Below are 6,000 nucleotides of genomic sequence, written 5' to 3'. Positions count from 1 at the left end.
GTCAGTATCTGAAGAATTTGTACGACTGAACACTGAGCGCCACATATTTGTAAACAGAGGAGATAGGGTTCAGTAGAGATAAACTATATGCTCTAACCTTTAGACGATTGTTAGAAGACTATAGAATCAGCGTTAATTTTGTTAAAATGTGTTTTCAACACTAGGTGTAGTAGAGTGCCTTACCTTGGGGGTAAATATGAGCTCGCGTTCTAAGGCGCGAGCTCATATTTATAGCCTCACGGCACTGTGACGTCAAGGCACACGTGCCGTGACGTCACAGTACGCTTACTCTTTGAAATTCATTCGGTCACAAAACGTCTTGAACCTTCACCTCCCTGAACGTTAGTATTAACCATTAAGCTAACCTTAATATTAACCTGCTGTTCTCGAGGAATGGCAACCCAGACAGGAAAAAACCCGGGGTGCTTCCGCCCTTGGGATTACGCCCCCGCTGTCTCACCGTCGATTAACAAACAACACACTCCCCTTTTTTAATTATTTACTTTTTGTGTTCAAGTTTTACGGCTTGCTCTCACTAGGGTTGCCAACCGTCCCTTAAAATACGGAATCGTCCCGTATTTCGAAACAAAAGTACACGTCCCGTATTGAGCTAATAAGGGACGCACTTTGTCCCGTAATACAGTGAGAATCAAAAGTAGTCTATAAATGTTTATGGAATTAACACTTTGTTTGAAAACATAATTCCCAGCCCCTCTCCTGCTTTGTGACCAATGAGCTGACAGCACACTTATGACAATTCGAGTATGACAATTCAGATTACCGCTCATCTCATTGGTCGAGGAAAGGTCGCTTGCGGAGAAAATACCGGAAGACAACAGATGACCACAACAAGAAGCATGGCCAACAGGGGAACAAACGCCGACTCTGCGGTGCAAGTCTCGGATGACAGTACACCTAAAGCTGGGCAAACACTGTGCGATTTTTTTCAGTCACGTTATTCAGCTCCTGCTCAAACTGCACGATTGACTCGCAGGGGTTAGAAGTTCGTATGTCACGATGTACTCTCACACTATACGGCCCGATGCTCTGATGGGACCTGAGTGCTCACACTGTGCCTCCATAACATGAAGGTTATAACAGAAAATCTGTCGCTCGCTCTCTCTGTCTTTCACTCACACAGACACACCACTACCATCAACTTTGCTAAATTGCTAATGAAAAACATTGATCAGGCAGCTGTGATTGAGCAGCAGTGTAAATCCAACTATTTTCACGGTTGTTGTGGTTGTGATAATTTTGTGATGCCACATCGAAAAGGCTCGGATGAGCTTTCCAAAGTTCTACAAGTTGTGCCTCCATCGCTTGTGTCCAGATCACACGCTGCACAGCCGCGCTGCGCCGTCTTTTTCACCAACGTTTACGTTTGCGCGTGAGCGGCTGTGGTGAGAACCTCACGAGCGATTGATGATCAGGAGCTGGTCGTGAGGTGTTAATCACTTCTCGTTACCCCACGTATACTACACGACGCACGATGAAGGCCAAAATCGGTCCGATCACTCAAAAATCGGCTCAAAATGGGCCAAAAAATCGCACAGTGTGAGCCCAGCATTAGAGCAGCAATGTTTGTTCCCCTCAGAGAAAGGGAAGAATGGGAAAAGGAAAACACCTGGCTGGAAAACGTTAATATGGGCATGTGCAGTGAATATCAGCGCTATGTGGCCAGAAGTGTGATAATATAATTTATTTTGTGTAATAAACAACTGCAAGGATAGATGATTACAACAAATTGATGACTAATACATAAAAGTAATACATAGATGAATAATGATGATGAGTTATGATGCGTAATCATGGGAACAAGCGGGTTTACAAACAGGAGCAGCTGATTAGCATTAGAAAAGCTGAAATAATACCTCAACTGAAGCCAATTGTACTAAATGCACTAAATGTGCACTGTTACAAGAATATTTTTCTTTCTATTGTTTTCTATTATTTTAAGTTAAGCAGGACAGAGTGCTTTTAAAGAAAGATTTACTTATATTCTCAAAAGTTAAGCATGACAGGCTTCTGTTTAAGAAAGAGACCTGTTTTACTGTGTTAATGTTGTCATTTTGAGCTAAAAATAAATGGCTAAATGATCATTTGTTTCACATGTGTTCATATCACAAAGAATAGAATATGCATCTACTTAAATCAACTTCAAGTCAAATGGTTAAAAAAAATAATTTCACACACAAAAAAAGTGCTAGAAAAATCACCACACTGGGAAGGGTGAAGACAACTGGGTCGCCCGGCCCTGGCCACGAGGTGTCCCTTATTTATTTTTCAGGGAGTTGGCAACCCTAGAGGCTTGTATTTTTGTATATATTTCTATGGTGCTGTAAGCCAGTGTTAATTGACTTGTTTAGCTAAATAAATAACGGAGGACTTAACGGCAGTGATTTTGTCGCTATATCTAGCGAGTTTTCAGACGCCTTAATTGACTTTTTTTTTTTTTTCTAAAAAGCGACTAGCGACAAATCTGGTGACTTTTTTCTGGTGTTATTACGAGTTTTTGACGTGGAAGCACGTATCGCTCTTACAAGCAGCGGGAGCTGCCGTGGGCACCTCGCCCGTGCCAAAGCACTCACAGGCGGCCGTCCTAATGCAGCAGTTGCCCCCAGCTGCTGTCAGAGCAGGAGCTTTTTACACCTACGGGTCCAAACTGCAAATGAATTGCGCATGAGCGAAACCGCTGCTCCCGCTCTGACTATAACGCAGGTCGGGAGAAGCGGTAGAAGTATATTGTTCTTTGTTTAAAATAAATCAATGCACTAAAATACACCATTCCAAACATTGCTAACTTAGAAATCAGATGTCCTTGCAGAGCCTTAACTCTATCTTCTACATCCAATTTCGACTGAAGCTGTCTGGTGATGCTTGCTATGTCCATTTTTGATTAATGTAGTTTGTTAACAACATTATGGATAAAAATGTTCGTCTTTTACTCTTGCTTTTTTGTGGATCCCAAGGTTTAAAACTCTGTAAAAGACACACACAGACACATAAACAAAAAAGTAACTCTGCCAGAGTGCCTATTTCGGGTCAGTTTTCCAGGTCACAAGTCCGGATAAAGGAGGAGGGTTGGGATTGTGACATTAACAAAAACAATAATTGCTAAAAGAAATCAAATTTGTGGTTCTAAATATATACTAAATGCTTTCAGGGTGTTTCTATTGACTTTATGTCTCTTTCACGATGTTATTTCTCTCTCCTACAGGGTCCTTTATAATTACATGACCAATTATGCAAATTAGGCAATGACGTCATCTAGCGACTTTGTCCTCCAGCTTCACTGTTTATATTATGCTAACATAGCTGTGTCGCGTAGCGCGTCATTATATAGCAGCTAGCCAAACTTCAGTAACCCTACAAACTTCACTGCTGTTTACTTTCCTGTCTTCATTTATTTGGGAAGTAATAGCAAAGCTGTACGTCTTAATTTGTTTCAGAAATCCCTCAGTCAGAACATGCTATATTATGTTTAGGTGGAAACTAGCGAGCTTACTTGCTGCTAACTTCTAACTCTGTTAAATTTCGTAAATTCTGTTTTCATGGATGCCTGGATATTAAATGTAATTGTCACATCTGGTAGAGCAACCACACTGATCATTTTATTACAGATGAAAGAATTTAGACAGTTTTTCAACTCTCGGTAATGCTGCAGTGAAGAAAATAATATATCGCGATATATATTGTTACCGCACATGCTTCAAAGTATACCATGATATGGATTTTAGGCCATATCGCCCAGCCCTACCTCCAAGACATCACTTTGACCGTAAATCTGAAACTGCAAAGACCGCACACACATTCTGTAAAGGATGCCTTCATCTGCCTCATTTGCAAATGTTACAGCAAGTTCAAAAGTTTGTCTTTAGTTAAATTTCTTAGTTTACAGTTGAAGTAACTAATATATTTTTCTTCTTCTTTTATTTTTTCAACCTTCTAGCTCTTATGGAGAAGCCCAGTTTTCCACATGTTGCAAGTCTCTAGTCGGATGCTGATGTTGGATGTGTGGAGCAGTGTGGCTGCTAACTGCAGATCATGGTTTTAAATGCAGAGAAGAATTTGATTGTAAGGTACACGAGGTTAAGGGTCTCCATGCTGTTCTGACTCTCTTTGAAGAGACATAATGTGTAACTCATGTAAAATTGTTTGAAAAGGCAAAGGCAAATGTGTTTGTAACGGAGCGGAAAGGCTGATTTTATTTCCAAGATGTTTTGTGTTTTTAAAAGGAAGGAAACCTTTCTCAAAACGGGCAGAGCAGTGGAGCCGCCAAGGGAAAGCACATAATTTAAACTGTAAGATTAAAAATATAATTTATTATATTTAAATAGTTAAAAATGTAAAATGAATTAAAACAACCTTGGCCAAGGGATAACACAATAAAAATCAATAAAACACAACATTAAAAGTCCAGTGGGATCCACCACGGCATAAAAGTCACAAAAAACTAAGAAATCCAGCGTAGTAGTAAAAGAGGGAAACCCAGTGGAGTCCTCGCCTTCCTCCCCGCATTCCACGTCCCGGTGCACTGAAGGAAGAGAGGGAGCGGCAGTCACTATTCCTTTCGACAGTTTTACTTTATAAAAAGGGATAAGTCAAAGACTTACCCCGGGTGGGCAGAGCTCTCAACTCCGCCTGCCGCTTCTTTAAAACTGCAATCGGCACCAGCTGTCTCACTGCTTCTGCTCTCCCGCAGTGCACAAGCTGGCTCTTGTCGTTATTGCCGTCTGACTGCTCGCTGCGCGTCCCTAGTCGCTCGTGGTGGCGCGTCCCCAGTCGCTGGTCATGTCCCCTCTCGAACGCCAACTCCAACCCTCTTATGTGTCATTGAGCACTCTGTAAATTACCTTGCCTTCCCTCTCAGGTGTGTCCAATTAGTAAAGACGGGGGAAAGGGCGGAGTCTCTCCAGGACAATTTGACGGTAACTAAAACATGCATAGTAGAAAAACTTAGATAACTTGTCCCTTTCCACCCCGTGACATGTTACTAGAAAGCTACAGAGGCTGCAAAGGTTGAATTTCATATCACCACCACAGCACTTGGTTTAATTGATTTGGTTATCCTACAGAGAAAGAGGAACTTGAAGATATTTGTAGCTTATTTTAGGTTTTAGAAATGTGCTAGATAGGATGTAGAAGTATAGTAGAGACACTGACACTGCCCTGGATGTAATATAGGCCTAAACGTGACATAAACTTAGGAGTAAACTTGTAAGAGACCCTCCCCACCTTGAGCTGTGAAAACAGGACAAAGAGAAGCTAAAGCTGAGTGGAAATTCCCCAGGGGATACCTGGGTGGGGACCTAAATGTTTGTAACTGGATAACTTTGGCTTGAAAGGGAGATGGACTTTTATGACCCACAGGAAGTCACGTACACACAGGTACATAAACATATATACACATGCACTTACACACAGGTACGCAGGCACTCGCGTGCTCGCACGCACACAAACATACAAACACAGTGTTTAGTTTTATGGCACATCGTATAGAATGGGGGTCACTTCTATAAAACTGTGTGTAACAGACAACGAAGTTGAGATCTGCAGAGTAATTCTGGGGTTCCTGTACATCTCCCTTTCCATAAGCTGTATTAATAAGTGTGGATGAATAAAAGTGTTGTGAATTGACTACTGAGTCCCGGTGTTGTCTCTGGAGGCCTGAGGAATCCAAGAACCAGGGTGAAACTGTTCAGAGGTAACAACCTGCAACCTCTGAGGCTTTTTAAGAACACATTTGCTTGTTCTAATTGATGTGTGGTTTTCTGTGTAATGATGTCATCTTGTTTTCTTTGTTGTCCTGAGGTTTTAATCCTGTTTGATGTTTATTACGAGGTTTGGAGCAGTAGCTTCTAACTGCAATTTAACACTTCATTATAGAATTATTAAAATAAATTGTTGCATTGTTTCCCAGATATCTGGTGAACTTGGGTGTTTACACAAAAGCTGAATTCTTTACAAAGGACCTGTTACAAAGAATTAGAGAATTGC

This window comes from Rhamphochromis longiceps, linkage group LG8, assembly GCF_057381845.1.
Source record: "Rhamphochromis longiceps isolate RC_006_pf linkage group LG8, R_longiceps_female_GT1.1, whole genome shotgun sequence".
Classification (NCBI taxonomy): Eukaryota; Metazoa; Chordata; class Actinopteri; order Cichliformes; family Cichlidae; genus Rhamphochromis; species Rhamphochromis longiceps.
This window is presented reverse-complemented; position numbering follows the sequence as displayed.